Below are 22,378 nucleotides of genomic sequence, written 5' to 3'. Positions count from 1 at the left end.
TGTTTTCAGAAGATGTTCAAGAAGATACTTTGGGATAAGTTCATCTGAATATCCCATAGGTGCTTTTCTGGGCAGCTTTTTAAAAGGCTGTAACTCTCTCTGATTATTTTATAGCTCTTTCTGTGCTCAAGTTTCTAGGTAATATTTGTATAGTCTTGTCTAGGGCCTTTTTGTTGCAGCTCCAAAGGCTGCTGAGCTCCATAGCAGGATTTTTTACTCCAAATGACTCCTCAAACTTTTATAGGCTGACAATTCACAGCCCTAATATGCAGTGCCTTGTCTTGCTGTTCTTTTGAAGCTTGTGCTTGGTAGGTTTGGTGTTTTTTTTTAATTTATTTGATTTTCAATGGCTAGATCCCTGATGCCATTTTCCTGAGACAACTGCTGCTGGTTTTATGATGTGTTGGAGCATCAAAGTATCTGTCCCATCCTGCTCTCCACTATCTTTCTTCCCTTTTCTTACTAGGGAGCAGGGAACTACTTGTCTAGTGCCAGTGCTTCAAAGCGACAGGGATTCACCTACTAGAACACTGTGCAGACCAATGTAGAAAAGTTCATTAGATAATGTAGATAATGTGAATCCTCTGAAAAACCTGGGCTATTTTCTCCTCTCCGAGCTCACACCAATTTGGCATGAGGTATTTTTTGTGAAAATTGAATTTCTAAAAGCTGTTTATTTTTAATATACAAGATAAAAAGGATAAAAAAAAAAAATCTGGAAGTAAAAGTTATAATACTTCAGTACCAAACTTCCTGCCAGTGCTTTGAAATGCATTTGTAAAACAATAGTCCTTCAAAATTTATGGCCCATAAGGACTAATGGCATCTATAAAAAGATGTTTATAGAGGTGACAGGGAGCAGGGATATTGGGCTGCTTGGTGTACAAACTGAGCATTACTAGGGTATATTGCTAAGAGAATTCCTGACTGATGACAGAATGCCATTTTTGTTAGGACTTTCACTACTGCCAAAGTCCAGCTGCACAATAATCCCAAGTTTTTAGTCCTGACTTTCCTGCCCTTAAAAGCCATATTCTGCACAGCAATGCAATGATGGAAGTGTTGCCATAGGCTGTTTGAAGGCTTCCCAGCAGACTTGCTTTGTAGGTCGAGACGCAGCAATCATAAATCCAGGTATGTCACAATGAGAATGGGAGAGAACACGGGCAGCAATGATTTACATCAGTATGACATCATAATGTCACTGAAGAGCTCACTGAGCTCAGCTCAACATACGGAAGGGGAAAGGAAGAAGGGAGAGGGAAGTCATCCAAGGAAAAGAGGAGCTGCAACCTGAATTATAACAGCTCATGGACTCACCACAGGCACAAAATCTTACTGTATTTACAGTATCAGAAGTACTGGATTTAATAGTTGTTCCCTACATAAATCTAATTTTCATGAGTAACTGACTTTTTAGGGATACAGTAATGATCAACTAGGAGGACTTGGTCTGAACACACTTCAGGTGCCATTTTATAGTAAACAGCTGAAACTATTTTAATTGTATTGTTTCAATCCTGTGACCCTCCAGGAATGGTAGCAGCAAGGTACCAGTTCCAGAAATGTATAACCCACACAAGTCATATAAAATATTTAGCATATATCAGCAGGTCTGGTACATTCATTCAGGTCTCAGTGGTGATTTTTGAAATGTAAGCTTTTAGCTGGGGCAGAAAAAGGGCAAAGTAAATCTCTAATTATTATTTTAAAAGTATCTCAGATAAACTGGTATAATCCAGTGTAGGGCACTAATTCTGCTCCTCAGAAATATGTTATCTCTACAGACATCTACTGATAATCCTAAAGGGTCAGATTTTTTAAAAAGCAAAATGGCAAGGATGAACATAAAGTACTTACCTACCTGCAGAAGTTTGTTATAAAAAGTTGTAAGAAATTGAAAACATCAGTGAAACTCTATTAAAATTACTGGATTGTCAGTGTGACACAAGTATCTCTACACCAAGATAAAAAACTTGTGTATGCTCTGTGTATATTCCCTATTGTGTGGCGTTGTAGTCACTCAGTTATATTAACTGGAAAACAAGCTATCAAGTAACAGCCTGTACTCTGTGATGCTGAGGGAGATCTGCTGTGGACTGATCATAACATAGGACCATAATTTTATACTCCTTATGTTCAATGACAATATAGCCCAGTCTTCTCCAGAAAGGGAGTTTGCAAGAGATGGCATTTAGAAATGGATGGAGAGTCAGCAAGGAAACAGAGGAGCTCATAATTGTTTATAGAAAAGTCTTTTTTATGTTACTCTAGCAACATAAAGTTTCTTTAAGTAGTTCCAATGGCAATGAAAGGCACTCTGGAAGCTGGAATCAGTTACAGTAGAAAAAAACTCTTCCTATAATTCAACAGTCTTGTATCAGCACTTCCAGGACATCCATGAGGTATGACACTGCTGTATTGTATAAAAGAATATAGTTTGAAATGAAAGAACAAATAAAACTTCAGAGATGAGGGGTGACCCTAATAGGAACATGCTAAAGGTCAAAAAGTGGACGGGTCAGTCAGTGTTCAGAGAACAAAGTGAGAGATTTGTCATGTGTGGGAGGAAAAGAGTGGGACCCTGGCCCTCTCATCAGTGCCTTTTTACTGTAACCCTGACTTTCCCATGTTTGATCCTTTCTCCCCATGCAGATTTCAGTCAGTGGCAAGGTTGGTAACAGACCCATCTCTTATACAGCCATGCAGAACATTTACCCCATACAGCATTACAGTGACTGAGACTGAGCATAAAACAGAGAAATCAAAGCAAAGGATGATTGTCACCATTCTAAACCTCTTTGTCTGTATGAAAACAGGATGTAGCTCAACCCCTCTCAACCTCGTCCTAGTGAGGAGGTCACTTGTGTGGCAAACAAGCTTTTTAGTTTTCACCCAACCACTGTTGTTTTCCTGTGGTTAAAAAAGAAGGCCCAAGAACTTGAGATTTTCTGGAAATGAAAAGCTATTATTGACCAAGAAACTACACCCTGTCCAAAGGGGGCCTATACTCCCCAAAAACTCTCTGTGTAGATGGGTGAGCATTTACACCTGTCTCTGCTGCACAGGCACAAATGCCTGAGATTTGAGAGCACAGAAGTAAAAGACTGTGTCTCAAACAGATGTGTATTTTCAGACTCACATTTCAAATATTCAATTTTGCTCTCTGTTAGGACAAGGGATTCTTCAGAGATTTCATAGTGATGAAACAATAATTTGATCTTCTATCCGTCTGGTATGCTACTGGGTGCAGACTTTGAGTACTTAAGACAAGGCCTTACGAAGGCTTAGAACAGGTTTTTTTGCCTTTTGGTCTATATTCCTTCTTTAAATGTTTACAATAAATTTTGTATTCAGGCCTATGACATCACCACATGTTCTTTGCTGGGTACACAATATGGTATGTGCTGTTTGCTGATCTGGGCTAACACTAACTTGGCAGAATGATTGCTCCTTCAGGCTGCCGAGTCTCTGGTGTGCTTTTAGTTTCTGCAGTGCAAGATGACTTTGGAGGATATTGCTGCTGAGAACTGAGCATCTGATTTTGCAAAGAAGAAGTACGATGTCAGGAGATGCTGAGACCTAGTGACTTTTCTAGTAGTCAAAGGCATATTTTGCATTTTTGCAACTTGGTAGTAAAATTACTATAGCAGTAGCATGTTAGTTATGCTAATTCCCTTAATTTTCTTATTTTTTTTAATACTACAGACTTCCTGAGACAAAAGAAAGCTCAATAGAAAAGCTCTTTTGTCTTGGAGAACCTCAATGTCTTCCTCTCATGGCCTGGAGCCATTTGTAGGGAGCACATATGCCCTGTTGACAGTATTGTGGGTTTCACATTAATTACATTTAACCTTCAGTAACTACAGACTTTCTTAAAACATTCTAACCTCATCCCACCATTCATTTGCTCCACTTCCTACTGCTTTTTATTTCTGTTTGATCTAGGAGTAAGTGAATTCACTTTCCGTTTGGGAAAGTGAGTTGAACCGAGCCCTACAGCTCCCCAGTTGCTCCCTGCTTCTGGCACCAGAAAGGCAGCAGAGCTCAGGGCCAGGACAGTCAGGCAGCCTGTTGTGAGGATCCTCTTGGGATTGCATGGGTTCAGTGTAATATGAGACACTCCCACAGCTGTCCTTTCCAAAGTCTTTGATCAAGTCTCTTGATCCTGAGGGATCTGTAAACCACAGAGGAAAACCACTGCTTAACTAATCGGATTATCATCTAACTCACTTGCATGTAATACATACCTAAACACTGCTTAATTTGAGATATTAATTACAGCCTGCACTGAAAAAATATGCATAAGTCTTTAATTACATGGAAAGATGGTAGATCCTCAAATTTGTGGCTGGAACTCTTGTGCCAAGGGTTTAAGCAGCTGGTAATTGCTTGTGATAACCATTTTACTCTGTAAATTGGCTTTGGCCATGTACTGGCAAAGTACTGGCTGCTCTGAGTTGTGTTGCCAAATGCCACCCAGACTGAACCTAAAACAGACTAGAATTTTGTAAATTTCATATTTTCTCATAAAGCCTCAACATTGTCCCAGTTTGTTGTCTTGCATATCTGATTGGCTGGTAGTGAACTCAGGCTTAAGGTGTTGGGTTTTTTAATCTAAATTGTCTTTATTATAACATCACGTTGTGCACCCTATAATATGAATCTCTTTATGTTCTTGGTAATAATCAACAAGGGACTGAGTACAGAAAATACCAGTGTGCTTAGTGCATAGAAAATAAATACTCTAAATCTCATGACTGTCTTCTTATCAAAACAGCAGAGGCACTGATTTATGTACTAATCCCATTATCTGTGAATGGAAGCGAATACAATCCTGACATACGAAAGGACATTACGTTTAGAACAAATAGTGTCAGTTTTGGGGGAATCTCTGAAATGGTTCTTTTGCTAGTTCCTGAACTAATTTGTCACGTGGAGAGCTTGCACGTTTAGCAAAGCTGAAGAGTAGGACAGGAATGGAGATATCTTTTAATCATTACATTTTCTGTGCAGGATTCATCCCACTTTAAAGATTCTTTGATAAATCTGTAAAAGTTATTCAAACAATGTTATTTGGAGGGTGAGAAACAGTAAAAATTTCCCTTGGCATAAAAGAATTAAAACAAGATTATATCTTGCCCCTCAGCCTTTCTGAAGACTTTTTTTTGGCAGTTTGTTATATTAATTTGAAGAAAACAGCTTAGATACCCTTAAAACTACTTAGAACTTCCTTGAAGCAAAATTTTGATACAGATCCAATCGGAAGCACACAAATACATAGAGCAGAGAGAGACAATCTCGAGCTTGAATAAGGTTGTGCCAGGAGTCTGAAACCCTTTCTAGGATGCATTATTCTAAAATGAATCCAGTGAACCTTGTGGTGAAGGGAGACTGCCTACATAATTGCATATTTTACATAGCTTTTCACAAAAGCTTTGCAGGAGGGACTTTTATACTAGATTTCTTTACAAAATAAGATAATTCTCAATTGTATCTGATGCACTGGTGATAGTTCCCTATGGAGTTTATTCAGTTCTGTAAGTTTGTTCATGGAATTAGTAATGAGTAGCTGTAATGAAAACAATTAAATTGAACTCTTGGTTGAATTCTAGTTTTAAAAAGCAGACTAATTTGCATCCAAATTTCTGAATATTCTGGCTTCATTATTATGTTGGGTGGTATTAGTTCATTAAACTATTACAAAAAAACCCCACAGCAATCAATAATAATTTTTATGTTAAAATTATGTCACACAGTCTGCAGGTGTAAGAAAAATTGCAGTGCTTACAGCATATCAATCTACTTTTTATGGCTGCCTGCAATTGTCCAACCTTCATTAGCTCATCTAGATTACTATAAACATCTCACTGTTTATTGCTGTACTTCACTGTACTGCTCCACTATGCAACAAACTTCTCTAGTTGAGGAAAATCCTATAGTAAGTGTCATACAAGTGACATTGAGACATCTGCCTTATATCTAATACCTAGAAAATGTAAGAGTCCTAGTAAAAAGAGGGAAAGGATGTCTAATTTAAGTTACATCGGACACTTAAAAGCTGCCTAAATACAAACAAAGCTATTATAGGAAAAGCTAATTAATTAAGGCAAACACATTTCTTGAGATATCTGCTCAGCAACCCTACACAAAACTCTTCTCAGTCCTGCTCTAGCCAAGCTTTGCCCCACTCCTAGTCTGCCTTCCTGGCAGAAACCTCTGATTTCTCTGCCCATCAGTAACTTGGCACCACGTGCTGTTCCTTGGCCATGCTACCTGTTCCACATCCTGCTCTCCACACAGCAGAGCACTGTGCTGATCCTGTGCCACCATCAATACGCCTTCCCTTTCTCTTTGAAATTCAGAAATAAACCAACAAATGTGTTGAGTCAATCTTTGCTGCAAGCAGGATTTACTTTTAGGTTCCATTGGAGTTAGTAGCATGTTACCTTTCTAATCAATTTGAATGAGCCAGGATAGCATGATTACCCTGAGAAATCTGACTGTGCCTGCTATTTGAAAGAAACGTAATTAGTAGGAAGAGCTGGAAAGAACTCAACTAAGAATAATTCTTCATTGCTTCCCTCTCCAGTTTTTCCTTCAACATTCATCAGTAAACAAACACAAGTACTGTTTGGACTGTGAAGTGGTCATACCTGCTTGCCTAACTCCTGACAGTGGTCACTCACAGAGAAACCTCCCTGGTGGCCTCTGAGAAGCAGGGAGCTCCTGTGATTCTCAGGAAGCCTTCTCTGAGGACAGAGGTGACAAGCTCAGGCAGAATAAAACGGGCTTCTAGTAATGTTCACAAAATTTTTTCAGCCAGTTCAAAGTCTCCAGAGAACTGATGTTTCCTCTGAGGCAAGAAATAATTAGTTTCAGTCTTGTCATAAATACAGCACCCTTTCAAAAAGCAGGAGAACCTAAATTGAAAGGTCTACAAGTTCTACATTTACCACTAAGCCCTTTATCGGTAATGTGTAATTTTAAAGTAGTTGACTTCACACTGTAAACAACCCTGTATTGGTACAGTTTATACTTGCTGCCAGCTGGGAAACAAAGAGGCCCCAGCTGAAACACAGGTTTTAAAAAGAAGCCATGCAAATTAGTCTGTTACAGTACCACAATTAAATTGGTTTCCAGTGTCTGGTGTGGTTTCTGAGCACTTAATGTGAATGCATCTGTCCTACACCATGTGTGCAATGCAGATACTTCCACAGCCCCTGGTACTGTAGGGATTATCCTGAAAGGATTATCTGAACTGAATTATTTCAGAAAGGCTGGAAGGGACCTCTCGAACATCTGGAGGTCTCTAGTCCAACCTCCTGCTCAAAGAACCTCCCATGAGATGAAGTTGCTCAGGGCCTTGTCCTGTCAACTTCTGAATGTCTCCAAAGATGGAGATTCTGCCATGTCTTTGTGCACATCCTCATGGAAAAAAGCATTTTCTCAATATTGAGTCAGAATTACTCATGTCACATCTTGTATCCATTGCTTCTTGTAATTCTACTGTGCACCTTTGAGAAGAATCTGCCTCTGTCTTCTCTACAGTGTCCCATTATGTAGATGAAGACAGTATTAACACAAAACAGCAACAGCACCTTCTTTTTTCGACTTCAAGAACCTGTAAGTCATCAAGGAAGGGTGGCCCAGGTCAGCCTGAGAGTATTCAACCTCAGCATCCTAGGACATGGCATGAGATCAGATGGGAATGAGAATTACACTTCAGAACTTCTGCCATGTGTTCAAGCCATTGTGCAGAAAAGACTGAAGACTTCAGAAACCCAGAGAAAGGCAAGAAACAATGGGGAGCCCAACTCTGTGACTCTTTTCCATTTTGTTTTTTGGTTTTGGTTTTTTTTTTTGCAGCAGGAACAGATTATGCATTTTGCATGGAAAAATTGTTGTGTAAAATGCATTAGTGGTACTGGGAGCAGGGACTTGTAAACTGTAGGGTTGTTAAGATATGTAGTCAGGCTCCTTTGTTTTGCTCTCTCTCTGTGGCCCCGTGAATCTTTTCATCACTTCATTTCTGTGCAATGGCCCCACTAAGCAGAAATGTAGCTGACCACCATAAATAAGGATTATTAGTTTAAAAGTTTGCAAACATGCTCACTGAAAAAGGAGGTCTAGTTAATGTTTTACACACTGCTGTGGAACAGAAATGTGTTATCAACCATGTTTATCATGAGACTGATGAAACATTAAACTTGAAGAACTGTTGTTGTACTTGGCACTGCACAAACTTAGAGGGACAGACGGTGCTGCTCAGCCTCATGGGTTTAGAAAAGGAATAGACATTAAAGATAGGACTTATCTGGCCAAAGGCCAGATATGTGTTTGCTAGATACCATAAAAATTAATTTCCTCCTAGAAATGTCTTTTTCTCACTAGTGACATCAGATACTGATGTCTAAAATGAAGCTCATGCCATGAGAAAGAGGCAGTACTAACAAATGGAGCTCACAATGAGTTTGCAGCAAAAGCCATCCATGTTGCACTACTCAGGGGAGATGAAACAGCCAGAAAGGTAAGTGAAAGAAGGAATAACATGGAGGGGGCCAGTCAGAGGAGAGAGAAGCTCCAGGAGGGGTTAAGAGAGGGAGGCTGTGATGGTGTGATGAGAGAGGAGAGGCAGAAAAGGACTAGCTGGTCCTTTTTCCTGGACAGGGCTTCCTGGATGCCCTAAGATTTCTGCTTTGAGATATTTGGAGGCTGTCCCTCCTGCCTTGAGCTTTGGAGGCAAAGCTTCCCAGCAGGGTGTAAGCTTGACTGGAGGGCATCATCTCAGCTCCCAGTGCCCCCAGTGGGTCCGTGTCCCTGTGCAGTTTGTGGCCACGTGTTGGTAACTTCAGCTGGCTCCATTCTTTTTCCTGTTGCTTTGGCTGGTCCTGTAGCTACCTCTGCCAGCTGCTACATTATGCTTCTGTTTAGCACCTGTGACTCCATCAGATACCTGGTATCAGTTTTTTTCCTTCCACAGTGTCTTGTTAATAGCCTTCCCTCTGTGTGAAAAGGACAGGGAGACATCTCTTCAGGTTTAGATGTTGCTCCCCACGTTTAGGTGCTGTAGTACTAGCAGCGTGTGGGTTTTCTCCCCTTACATCTTTTGTTTCTCCAGCCAGCTAGACTTCAGACAGGGATATCTAGTTCACCCAGTACTGAGGTATCATTAAATGACTCCTTGTTCAATGCACATATGACTTAAGGTGATGGGATGTTGTGCTTCAAGATAAAATAACAATTACTTTGAGCTGCCTGGAGGTACACACCATTTCCAAACTAACATTTAAATCTTACCCAAGGAGGGAATTTAAAAACACGTCAGTGCAGTGCATTTTAAATGAATCCCCATGAAAGAAACACTTGAAACACAGAGCTCAATTCTTAACCTCTGATACATCAGGTTCACAATGCCTCAGAAAACCAGAAAACTCTTCTAAAGACACAAGGAAAGAAGGCGATGGTTGATCCTGAATTAATGTAGTTGGTAGGCAAGGAGTAGGGGAGTAGATAGATGTGCTGCTGTTGCGATGGGGCCTCACTGCCCAGTCTGCTATTGCTGCAGGTGATGAAGAACTGGGGTTCAGCAGGGCTGAAATAGTCCCTGGCTAGCCCTGGATCAGGAGACCACCATGGTTGCTTTAGATCTCCTTGGCCCTCTGAACTCTTCAAATATCCCAGGGGTAAACCTAGCACAGCTGTGTATCATCCAGGGTTCATATTATTTAGATTCCTAGAGTCCCAAAGAGAGATCTGGGCTGCCTGGTCTGCACTGTCTGACCCCTAGGATCTCTTCTAGGTCTCAAAAAAATTGTTTGTACATGAAGTTAACCTGGAGAATTCAACCTGAATACACTGAATGTACATAGTGTCTTAAAAGAAAAAAATCAGCTTTTCCTATGACCAAATGGGCACTTAGTGTGGTTTGGTTTCTTTTTGTGTTTTGCTTTTGATTTGTTTGGGTTTTTGTTGGCTTTTTTTTTTTGGTTGTTTGGTTGATTTTTTTAGAATAGTGAATTTGACAATGCTGGATTTCATATTTTTTTTTTCTCCAAGCTTTTGACAGATCACTGTAAGCTTCTGAGTCTGATTTACATAACTGTAAGATGACTCCATCAACTTTGAAAGGTCATGGAGAATGGGAGAGATGCCTGAGGACTGGAGGAAGGCCAATATCACTCCAGTCTTCAAAAAGGGCAAGAAGGAGGACTCAGGGAACTACAGGCCAGTTAGTCTCACCTCTGTCCCTGGGAAGGTGATGGAGCGACTCGTGGATGTTATCTTTAGAGACATTGAAGAACACAAAGTTATTGGGAGTGGTCAACATGGATTTACCAAAGATAAACCATGCTTGACCAATCTGCTAGCCTTCTATGATGACATAACTGGTTGGCTGGATGAGGGGAGAGCAGTGGATGTCATCTACCTTGACTTCAGCAAGGCTTTTGACACTGTCTCCCATAGCATCCTCACCAAGAAACTGAGAGAGCGTGGGCCAGATCAGTGGACAGTGAGGTGGACTGAGAGCTGTCTGTGTGACAGAACTCAGAGGGTTGTGATTAACAGAGCAGGGTCAAGTTGGAAGATTGTAACTAGTGGTCTCCCCCAGGGGTCAATACTTGGTCTGGTCTTGTTCAATATATGCATCAATGACTTGGATGAGGGGACAGAGGGTATCCTCAGCAAGTTCACCGATGATACCAAACTGGGAGGGGTGGCTGACACTCCAGAGGCCTGTGCTGCCATCCAGTGTGACCTGGACAGGCGGGAGAGCTGGAGAGAGAAGAACCTAATAAGGTTCAACAAGGGCATGTATAGGGTCCTGCACCCAGGGAGGAAGAACCCATGCACCAATACAGGTTAGGGGGGGATCTGCTGGAAAGCAGTTACAAGAAGAAGGATCTGGGAGTCCTGGTAGATAGTAAATTATCCATGAACTAGCAATGTGCTCTTACCACCAAGACGACCAATGGGATCCTGGGCTGCATAAGGAAGAGTGTGGCCAGTAGGTCTACAGAAGTCATTCTCCCCCTCTAGTCTGCCCTGGTGAGGCCACAGCTGGAATTCTGCATCCAGTTCTGGGCTCCCCAGTTCAAGAGAGACAGGGAACTGCTAGAGAGAGTCCATCAGAGGGCAACAAAGATGACTGGGGGATTGGAGCATCTCCCTTATGAGGAAAGGCTGAGGGAGCTGGGACTCTTTACCTGGAGAAGAGAAGGCTGAGGGGAGACCCTATTACTGTCTAGAAGTATCTAAAGGGTGGGTGCAAGAAGAATGGAGCCAGACTCTTTTCAGTAGTTCCCAGTGACAGGACGAGGGGCAATGGGCACAAGCTGGAACAGAGGAAGTTCCATTTAAATATGAGGAAAAACTTATTTACTATGGGGTTGACAGAGCACTGGAACAGGCTGCCCAGGGAGGTTGTGGAGTCTCCTTCTCTGCAGATATTCAAGACCCACCTGGATGAAGTCCTGAGTAATGTGCTCCAGGCAATCCTGTTTTCACAGGGGAGTTGGACTAGATGATCTCTAGAGGTCCTTTCCAACTCTGATAATTCTGTGATTCTGTGAATCAATAAAATCAGATAATTTCAGAATTAAAGTTTCACTTAAGGGTCTCAAGGGCCAGAGTTTAGCACCAAAATCAGCAGTCTATCAGAGACTGTCACAGCAGAACAATTAAGACTTTCTCCTCAACTTTTGTGCCATGGTCTATGGTTTTCACTGATGGCCAGACTGTACTTGCTGTTTACATTGGTGTACAGGAAGGTAGGTTTCCCTTTCACATCTGCATTATCCCCTTCCTCATGATGTGTGAGTTGCAGTCCTGGTCTCTTGGTGCATTCTTCATCAGTCAGTTTGCATAACACATGATTTCTTCTACTGTGTCTTTTACTGTGGAATTACAGTACTATAAACCACCTCAGAGGATTTGTTGAATCTCATGCTAAGTGTGAAGCTCACTGAATTGTCTCTGGTTTCCACCCTCCTGCATCTATGCATTTATAGCTCCACCACAGTCCCTCCTCTCCTGTGGTCCTTCATGCCAGATGCAGATGATCTGTGGTCCAGCAATCTGCTGTCTTCTTGCCTAAGAGGCACTGAGCAGCTGAGGTGCTGCCCAGCTCGTCCACATTTTGGGATCTGCTCCTGAGCAGGATGCTGTGGTTAACGGACCTGCACCTCAGAGACACAATCTACAGGCTCTCTACTGCTGTGTGACCGGCCTCCCAGGCTCCCACCTTCACAGCTTTAGCAGGGACCTAACACTGATGTGTTCTGACTCTCTTAGGCCATTTTTTTCCTCCCGCTCACTTGAGAAACAGAAAAAGACAAACAACATTGGTGAGGCTGAGCAACATAAGACACAAGTTTTAGAATAGTTATTTGCCATTTTGTTTTCTTTTGTAATTATAGCAATTACATTGTTCATGTCACACTGCCATCTCAGAGGCAGTTCAGACAACCCGAACAGCAGAGCTGTCTGCATTTGAAATACTGCTGCATGTAGAGTAGACTAACTCCTGGAATGAACTTCCAACAATACTTTACTGGTCCATACAGAGAAGATGTTTGCAGGATGCTGATCTCTCCTCCCTCCCAGCTTGTTCTGAGCAGGGCTAGAGCACAGGGGTGCAAAGCACTTCTTATTGTCGACTACTTAATGCTAAGCTTGCAAGTGAGGAGTCTGTTCCTCTGTAATCAAGACAGATGAAAAGCTGTCCAACCTGCAGATGTCTGAAAAAAGAGTTTATTCTTGTTCCATGCTGTACCTTGCAGGTGGTTGTAATGATTTGCCCGGAAGACAAAGTGCTGTGCTGTGTATAATCAGGTAAATTCACTGAACTTGGAATTAGACATTTAGATTATCATGCACTCTTAGCAAAGGTAAGATGATCTTTTTACTTTTAATAGCTAGGTAACCATGTCTAACCAAAATACCTTTAAATGATTACTTAATTTAAGTCATCTTCAATTCAGAGTAAGAAACCCAGCTCTCCACGTTAGCTTTCTACAGTCCCTGTAGGACTTTGATGTTGGGTTCCTTTGTAGCTACTTTCCCTCTGGAAATGTGGCAGGTGATATAAAGTGTTTTCATAGAATCATAGAATGTTTGAGTTGGAAGGGACCTTAAAGACCATCTAGTTCTTTTCCAATACACTTTCACATCTCATAGATGCAGCTGTTCTGGACTGAAACAGCTACAGAAAGCCAAAGTGGTTCTGAACAGGCACAGATTATCATTAGGTGTCAATATTATGTCATGGTTTGCCATTAGATGTGAGGCATGCATGTTCTTTTGGCTGTTGGCTACTGAGAAAAGATGGTGCTTGGCTGATATCTATCCAGGCCCTGGGAGAGCTGTTCCTCATGTGATTGCTCATGTGGTTTGACATGATGCTGGTCTGCTCAGCTGGGGCTCTCCGTTCCCTCTGGCAGCTCCCTGTTCACTTCCAGGGCCAGAGTGCAGCTTGTTCTGCAGGTGTTCCCCAAAATTCGCAGCTCCAGGGGCTGGGAATTAGACAGACTGTATTACAGAGAGCCCGTGTGCCCTTTCCTCAGCATTTCTTACGTAAGTGGGAGTAATATGATTGTAAAAACAAAAACAATCCACAAAGAGCTGTATAATTAAAATAATCCAGTGCTACAGGACTGGCTTGCTCAAGCCACTGCTCCAAATAAAGCCAGCACTCTGAGGGACAACCCTTTTCATGCCTTTGCCTGGCTGCAGGGCAAAGGAAAAGGTAAGTGGATGCCTTTCAGTCCTTCCCTTTAATTTTTCTCCCTTGCTGCTGGATTTTGCATGGGTTTCTTGGGGCATTTGCTTGAGATGCCACATGATGAGCATCACGTCCCTGTAGTATGCACTAAACAATTGCACTTCAAATGAGGTGAAAGTGTCATTGGTCACTGCAGGAAGATGTCCACTCAACAGAGTGACAGGCCAGTGACTGTATCAGCATGTCATCTCAGCATCACTGAACTTAGAAGTGACCTTTCCAAGCCTGGCTGCCACTCTGGGGCAGCAAGGGTGTACCTGAGCTGCCACTACTGGTATTATATTTGCTTTCTGGATGAGATAAATAGAGAATTTGACTCTGTGGGACAGTTAAGTCTGATACTTCTCCCAAGTACTAAATTAATTCTTTATTATTGCTTATTATTTGTGAAGAGCTGGCTTAGTGCTCAGCATTTTAAGGAATACTGACTCCTGTCTCCTTTGAGTCTTCCAGAAATATGACAGAATGGAAAGCAAGGGTTTTATTAGTGAGGATTAAAAGATGCTGTGAAGATGAAAGGACACCATTTATGTTTAAAACATGCAGTGTTTGGATTTATAAAGTGATGCCAAAAGAGCATCTCCATTAGTATGCATAATCATTTGGGAGCAGTACTGATTGTGCTAGTTGGTAAGAAGGGCCCAGTGAGGCAGTCACAGGTGTTTTGGAAATTTCTGATCACTTTTGATTTCAGGGCAGGCAGACAAATTTTGAGGGGAAAATACCACGCAAGCCGTTTCTCAAATTGTCAGTAGGGATCTGTTTTCCATATATCTCACCCTCTACTTTCCATTTCTTGATTCTTAGAGATGGGAATTCTGGAGATATAGGTCAATGAGGTGTGCAGAGTCTAGGCATATGTGACCAACCTCACTCTGCAAGATTCTGCCTGTGATATTACTTGTGCTTTTCCAATGAATCTGATAAACGTTTTCCTGTGAATGTAGCATTAGTGACATCAGTATCACTTACTTTCCTCAGCAGCCATGTTGCATCTTCTGCCTTTCTTGGCTTACTTCATCTCTCTCTTTGCCATTTTCTGAAAGTATTACAATTTTGCCCAACAAAGTAACATAACTGCTCAATGTTTGTCAGGCCTCACCTGGAATACTGTTCCAGTCCCTGTTATATAAAAATATGTGGACAGGCTGGAGAGGGTCCAGGGAAGGGCCATGAAGATGATCAAGGACTGGGAAGCCTGTCATAGGAAGAAAGGCTGGGAGAACTGGGTTTGTTCAGCATTGAGAAAAGAAGGCTTAGAGAGACCTCATCACCATGTTCCAGTACTTTAAGGGGGGGCTACAAAGAAGATAGAGACTCCCTTTTTACAAGGAGTGACATGGAAAAGACCAGGGGTGTTGGGTACAAGTTACTCCTGGGGACATTCCAACTGGGCACCAGAGGAAAATATTTCATAAGGAGAACAATGAGCCATTGAAATAAACTCCCCAGGAAAGTGGTGGATTCCCCAACATTGGGCACTTTTAAGATTTCACTGAACAGGGTGCTGGGCCATCTTGTCTAGGCTGTTTTTTTTCCAAGAAAGGTTGGACCAGATGATCCTTGAGGTCCCTTCCACCCTGGTATTCTATGATTCTGTGAACTATATGAAGAAAGAAGAGGCTGTAGTGGACATTTGCTTCAGCTCTTTTAATGACTGTGGAATAGAAAATAATATGGAAATTACCAATGAGGCACTAATCTATACTTCTTTTGCTAATACTGCAACTGGTTTCTGCGTAGGCTCCAGACTCTGGAGAAGGTGACAAGGTGACAGGTTTGGACCATCTCCCAGGTGGTTTTCAGCTCAAAGCCTTCTTTGTTTTCAGAGTCTTTCAGCACATGCAGGTTTTGCATCCTTAATCCCCATAAACACAATTAGGCGGGCCTGGATTTACCAGAATTGCTGAAAAAATGTTAATTCTCTCCACTTGCCCATGCCCCCTTCTGACTCCCCAACCAGAACCCTGTGCTGAGGGCATCAGTGACACCCAGACAGGAACAGGTGGGTTCTGAGAGTCCATGGAGAAGCTCAAAGCCTCCCCGCTTGGGTAAGGGAGTCTTGAGCTGCTCTTCTATCTGCAGGACTGTAGCACAAACTAGAAACCACAGACTCAAAGACAAATGAGGTGTTTCTCCTTGCCCTGTGCTGGAAGTAGCTCAATGCCCTGTGGTTTGGGATTTTGCTGGATTGCAAAGGAAGACTGGGATTCAGCTACAGAATGCCTGTCATGTCTGGATCTTGAATGCACTTTGTCCCCATCGTAGTGTCTAGCAGATTCAGGGCTGCACGTGATGCACCTCATTGACCTGGCTGCTTTTCCTTTGTCTTCAGTAGATTTTTAGGTTCTGCCTCATTACACATTAAAAGACCTATATCCTCCTTTCACTGACCCAGGCTTGCCCTCATTTGTCCAGGGGCCCCTTCCAGAGTTTGGGGAAGAAAACCTGTGTTAGGGAGTTGATGTCTCCCTGTGGCTGAGGGAAGCATCAGCACATGGGTCTGTCTGTAGCAGGTTGTATTTGTCTTCATACTGGTTTCTTTCTCTCCAGCTTAGCTCAGTGTGTGTTGGTGAAGAATTTGAGGATCCTTTTTGCCTAAAGCTGACTATATGCATGTGCATGTAAAGGAAGAGCAAAAGCAGCTGTCCTCTGGGCCCAACCACTCCCTTGCTCACTGTGCAAATGCTGCCTGCAGCACTGAGGGATGGGAAAGAAACTGTGACCTGCCCCTTGCAAGTGTTGCTCCATCTCCTTGCAACACTACAGAGGGAACACAGTAGGGAAAGCATGGAGAAGGTTAGGGTAAGTAAAAGGAGGGAGTTTTCAGTGTGTTTTCCCTTTTATTTCTGAGACAACTGCTAAGCCCAGTTTCCAGGCAGGTAGCTGTGCTTACGAAAGTGTGTTCCAATATATGTCACTGCATTGCTGTCATTTGAATGGCTGTGTTTGTTGATGTATAGAACCAAAAGCAAAACATGTATCTATGCACTGATGTAAAAAAGTGGGGAAGAGTTTTATACTAAATTATTTGCAAAAAGAAATAGCTCCATAATGGCCTGTCCTTTGAGTCACTGTACATCCCCGGTTTTGACAAAGTACACTGCCCTATGAGTAAGGGTAAGTGGGGAAGAAACATTTCAAGAGTGGCTTACTCTGTATCCAAGAAAAGGTCTGAAAGGGAGGCATTGTCAGGAATCCTTCATCCCATGGAAAAGCCTAAAGGTCCAGTCCAGCTCAGAGCTTTGGATTTTGTACAAACGGGAAAGAGGTTAGCTTGCCAACCCTGCACCCTTTCCTTTCCCAGGTCAAACCAAGTGTCATGTTTTCTGAAATCAGCAAATATCAGCAATAAATTCAGGCTATTTATGCCCAAAGTAATAATATATTATTTTGGAATGTGCCATATGGCCTAGTTCAAAATATATAGGAGCAGTTATATTTAAAAAATTAATATAGTCACTTTATTTTAGTCGTTTAAGTGAGAACCTTTGGAGTCTCAGAGGGTAATAGTTTAGTGCCTTTAAACTGGCCTTTTTAAAGTCTCAGAGGAATCCTAAATATATTTAAAGTTTGTTATATATAACAGATCTGTGTACTTTTACCTGAGTCATCATCCTCCTACTTGTATTGCTATTTGTTTACTTTAAGCCAAAACACAAGTCTCTGGGGAAACCACTGCCGTAAGCAAATGATGGGTGGTTTGATCTACATCACAGACACTTCTCCGAGGGGCCTGAGCAGTGTAAATTCTCATTCTTACTGGTAAACACCCCAGGATGTGCTAAGAAAGCCAAAGTAAATTACAGTGAGTTCAGGTTTTTAAAAAAAGTTATTTTAAAACAAAGATGCTTTTTCTCTCTCTGTCAGTAACACACTTCCCTACAAAATGTTTGTTTTCTGTGTAGTTTCCTGTGACTTTATAAAAAGCATGTGCTGAGGTCTTTGTTCGGAAAGCTGCCCTTCTACAAAAGCAGAAAATGATGCTTTTAGGAGGTTGAAGTCCTGTGTCAACTGCCATTTGGCAGCTGCTTGTAGTACCAGCTTGATTGTAACCCGGCAGCCGCTGTACTTGACTCACCGGCAACTAAACGTGTGGCCTGATGTGACCAAAACTGGGAGCCGTGACTGCTCCTTAGCAAAACAGAGTGAAAATGTCACTGGGACCCCCGTGGTCACAGAACGATTCAAGCAACAATCTGGAGTGAGCTTTGCAAAGGCTTGGCTGAGCCATGGTTTTTGTGAGCAGATGTAAGCAGAGAGGGAGGCAGCGTCAGCCGCTCACAGAGGGGCAGAAGATAAAACCCTGATGGGATACGCTCCACAGATCACACATGGGAGGATGTGCTGGCTTTGCTGACCTTAGGGAGCTATGGAGGGAGAGTTCCCAGAGAAGCAGCAGGACTGCAATGCTGTCTTCACTCTGGTGATGTGATCAAACTCTGCAGGGGTCATCCCCACTACTAAACTTTTATGATCTGTAAGTGGTTCTGCTTCACCTTCCTTAACAGACTAACATTTCCAAAGCTCTCATCAACAAAGTAATCAAGCACCTCCAGGTAGGAGTCAGTGTCTTTAAATAACATAGTCAATTTAATTTGATTCTGGACTTGCTGAGTGCACTCACACAGCAGGATGTCAGTACAGGTACAAATGGTAAATACAACACACACAGTGTGTCACCAATGTCAGAGGAACAGGTTTCTGTTCTGAGCAAGAGACCACCTTGTTCCCCACACCCATTCCTGCCCTTAAGTGCCCACAGATGAGTTGTGGACCTGCTCTGGGCTAGCTGGCCATGTCATCTTGCCTTGCCAGGCTCCAGAGGCCAGCTCAATTCCTCAGTCCCTACTGACAGCTGAGAGCAGAAAAGAAAATGTGACAGAGCCTGTGCAGTAAACTTCCAAATAGACATCAGTGAGCAAGATGTGTTCAGCATAACATGGTCCTGAAAAAAAGAAATCTGATTTTCTTGGCACCCTAGCAGCATTGTGGATGGAGTGGATGGCTGCAGTACGTGGCTGTTGTACTGAAGTTTTCCTGCAGCCCTGAGGATCAAAGACTTTTCAGGGTAGGTCTAAATCACTCTTTTCATCCCAATAGGCCTCCAACCATCTGGGCTGCAGATCAGCATATGAAGCACCATGCAAAAAGCTCAGTGCTTCTTGCCCTGGCAAACAGCTGAAAGCAAAGGTCGACAAACTCAGATTCAGCTGAAGCAAGGAAGAGCAAATTCCAGTGTGGAGGACTCTCCACTCCGCATATTGGCTCCAGCTGCCAGGCATTTAAACCCACAGGCTGTGAGCAAGAGATGGCATGTAAAACATGAGAAGTGGCCAAGTTTATTTAATATGTTGGCTTTTCCACTGCTCTTAGCACTGTTATCAGAACACTTAATGTAGTTACATGGAGCAATGTGGAAAAACACTGGTGAGCATAAAAGAAGAAAGATACTTCCAAGTTGCTTCCAAATTAACTATTAGTCCCTTTGCATAGCTGGAAATCTAAGAAGGCACTGATAACATATAGGGCTGATGAGCTTAAAAACATGCTCAACTTCAGCTTTCATATACATATTGCTCAATATGCCTTGGGGCAGGAAAATATGAAGTAATTTTGTCAGGACCTCAGCATTTATACCGCTAGGTCTTTTGAGCCGGCTGCTCAAAGGCTTTCTCTCCACTCCCACACAGCAGCTGAGAAATGACCAATTCTGGGGTTGTTTTTCTCATTCTTGTGGGATGGGACCATGGTACCCAGAAGATGAGCTTATCAGCCCTCCAGTATGGGATAGCCCAGCTAATGGGAAATCCCAAATAAGGCAGGTCACATGGAGAGCCCTGGGGAGTATGACAGTGGACACCAGCCAGGGTCTGTAGAGCTCAACAGAGCTGCAGTCTCTGCCAGGATTTGCTCTCCTGCCTGATGTCCCCAGGGGCCTAGGGAGCCAGGCTTGTCCATGGGCTTTGCCAAAGAGCAAGGTTTGCTGTGCAGAGAAGAGGGCTTATTTAATGGGGACGTAAATGGACAGATTAGATATGCATCCACAGCCACACACCACTCTTTTCTCCTGTGGTTGCTTGAATAGTCAGTGCAGCATGACTGAAGAACGCTGGGGACTTGTGGCCTCATGCCAAAACTACCTAGAATCTGAGAGTGAGCAAAGGTTGACTCTTTGCACCCATGTTGGCTTGAACCTGCACCAGAAGGCTGTGCTGCCATTCAGAGAGACTTAGACAGGCTGGAGACTTGGGTGGGGAAAAACCTGATGAAGTTTAACAAGAGCAAGTGTAGAGTTTTGCATTTGGGGAAGAAAAACGCCATGCACCAGTACAGGTTGGGGGCTGACCTGCTGGAGAGCAGTGTAGGTGAAAGGGACCTGGGGGTCATGGTAGACAGGAGGATGGCCATGAGTCAGCAGTGTGCCCTTGTGGCTAAGAAGGCCAACGGCATCCTGGGGTGTATTAGAAAGGGTGTGGTTAGTAGGTCAAGAGAGGTTCTCCTCCCCCTCTATTCTGCCTCGGTGAGGCCACATCTGGAATATTGTGTCCAGTTCTGGGCCCCTCAGTTCAAGAAGGACAGGGAAGTGCTTGAAAGAGTCCAGCGCAGAGCCACAAGGATGATTAAGGGAGTGGAACATCTCCCTTATGAGGAAAGGCTGAGGGAGCTGGGTCTCTTTAGTTTGGAGAAAAGGAGACTGAGGGGGGACCTCATCAATGTTTACAAATATGTAAAGGGTGAGTGTCAAGACGATGGAGTTAAGCTTTTTTCGGTGATGACCAGTGATAGGACAAGGAGTAATGGATACAAGTTGGAGCATAGGAGGTTTAAGATGAATATCAGGAAAAAATTTTTTACTGTAAGAGTGACAGATCACTGGAACAGGCTGCCCAGAGAGGTTGTGGAGTCTCCTTCGCTGGAGACATTCAAAACCCGCCTGGACGCCTTCCTGTGTGATGTACTCTAGGTGACCCTGCTCTGGCAGGGGGGTTGGACTAGATGATCTTTCGAGGTCCCTTCCAACCCCTAGGATTCTATGATTCTATGATTCTATGAACCAGGATGGTAAAACAGCTGCTCACTGGGAGTGTCTCAGCCTATAGCACCCTGCAGAGGAACAGACAGCATGATTTGCTGCTACCTTCATTGGATCTGTGGTGTTTAGAACCTATGTGCCCTGCCCTGCATTCTTGCCCTCTATTAAGTTGCATTTTTGCATTCAAGTTTGAGCATTGCCAAAAAAGTGAAATCCAGCTTCTTCCCCTATTCTTCCTCCCACTGTTCTTCACCATGTATTGCTGCTGCTTGCCTTGTTGCCAGCTGTGGCACTGCCCTGGTTACAGAATGAGCTGATTCAACTCACTAGAACAGCAGAGAATTAAATCAGGAAAACAAATTAACAGGAAAAGAGGGGAACATGCAGATGGAAATGGGGAATTGGAGAGGATGATAGCAAAGACCTTCTTTCCATGGCAGCCCGATTTTAACTTGGTTCAGTGGTCATGTGAAATCACAACTTTCCCCTGAGCAGCAGCAAAAGCAGTCATGTTACTGTTTTTGAGAGACTCTCCAGCATGAGTAAACCTACCAGATTCTGGCACAATTCTTTCTAGAAGCTATGGTGGAGTTGGTATCACATTTTGGACTACATGCAAATATATCACGTGTTTGAAGAACAATGCTCTGGTTCTGACTGACTGATTGATTGACTGATGCTGTGTCTTGAGAAGGCTGAGCTTGGGAGACCATCCAGCTTGCAAGTCCTGCCACTATGGCTAGAGAAGCAAATTCAGAGCTGTCAGGAAAGGTAGCATGAAAACTGGTCTTTCAACTTGCTGGGCCAACTGAGGAAGAGACTTGAACACTAGTATTGGAAGACCTTTGAAAGGATTTTTCTTTTTAGAAGGTGAACTACCAACATCAAAAATATTATTTCCATCTGTAAACAGGACATTTAGGAAGTAATTTGAAATCACTCCCAGAATTGTTCAGCCTTCTTTGCAGCCTGACTGGCTACAGCAACTTATACAGTGCAAAAGCCAGCAAGGGAGGAGGCAGAACGTCAGCCTACAAGTATTTACTACAAAATATAATACAAAGAGAAATTACATTTCCCAAATCCTTCTGAAGCAAAGCCAGGGCTGACTGCACCAGCCTGCTATGGTGTGCTGGCACTTGGACTGATACCTGACACTCCCCGAGTTTCCTTCCTCCTCTGTGCAGGTGTATTTCATCACTGGTGAGTGTCACCAGGGTGGGGGGAGATGAACTCAGCCTGCCAGGGCTGGGGTGGGAGCTGGTGCAGGCTTGCAAGCAAAGCAGTCAAGAAGCACAAGGTAAACCAGAAAGGAGGAATTCAAATAAATGTACAAAGGCCTGATGGAAGGAGAGAATTTAATCTTCTGCTGTTTTCTCCTATTGTTTCTTCTTCCTGAGTCCTCTGACAAGGTGTCCAGGTACAAGCGTTGCATCATCTGAATGGACTCGCTGGTGGCTCTCAGGGCCCTGAAGGGCAAAGGAGCTGCACAGTAGCTTTAAACAACTCAGTGCTTTCATGGGAGTTGTTCCTGTCAAGAAAGAGCTCTTCTTTGAGTG

At 43.0% G+C, this 22,378-nt stretch overlaps 1 protein-coding gene across 3 annotated transcripts in view; it reads left to right on the top strand.

Annotated features, from left to right (window-relative positions):
• SPATA13 (spermatogenesis associated 13) overlaps nucleotides 1-22,378 on the top strand; it is a 157,732-nt gene that overhangs the window by 52,527 nt on the left and 82,827 nt on the right. The window contains exons 1-2 of one of the 3 annotated variants that reach the window (XM_051613019.1): nucleotides 8,435-8,530; nucleotides 12,783-12,834. The exons of the other annotated variants lie outside the window; for them this stretch is intronic. The gene's annotated coding sequence lies outside the window, so the exon portion shown is untranslated. Of the gene's footprint in view, nucleotides 1-8,434; nucleotides 8,531-12,782; nucleotides 12,835-22,378 lie in introns of those variants that run through there. 3 annotated transcript variants of the gene reach the window in all.

This window comes from Apus apus, chromosome 1 (assembly GCF_020740795.1).
Source record: "Apus apus isolate bApuApu2 chromosome 1, bApuApu2.pri.cur, whole genome shotgun sequence".
In the NCBI taxonomy this organism is placed as follows: domain Eukaryota; kingdom Metazoa; phylum Chordata; class Aves; order Apodiformes; family Apodidae; genus Apus; species Apus apus.
Note: the sequence above shows the minus strand (reverse complement) of the source record. Positions and strands in the feature narration are given on the sequence as shown.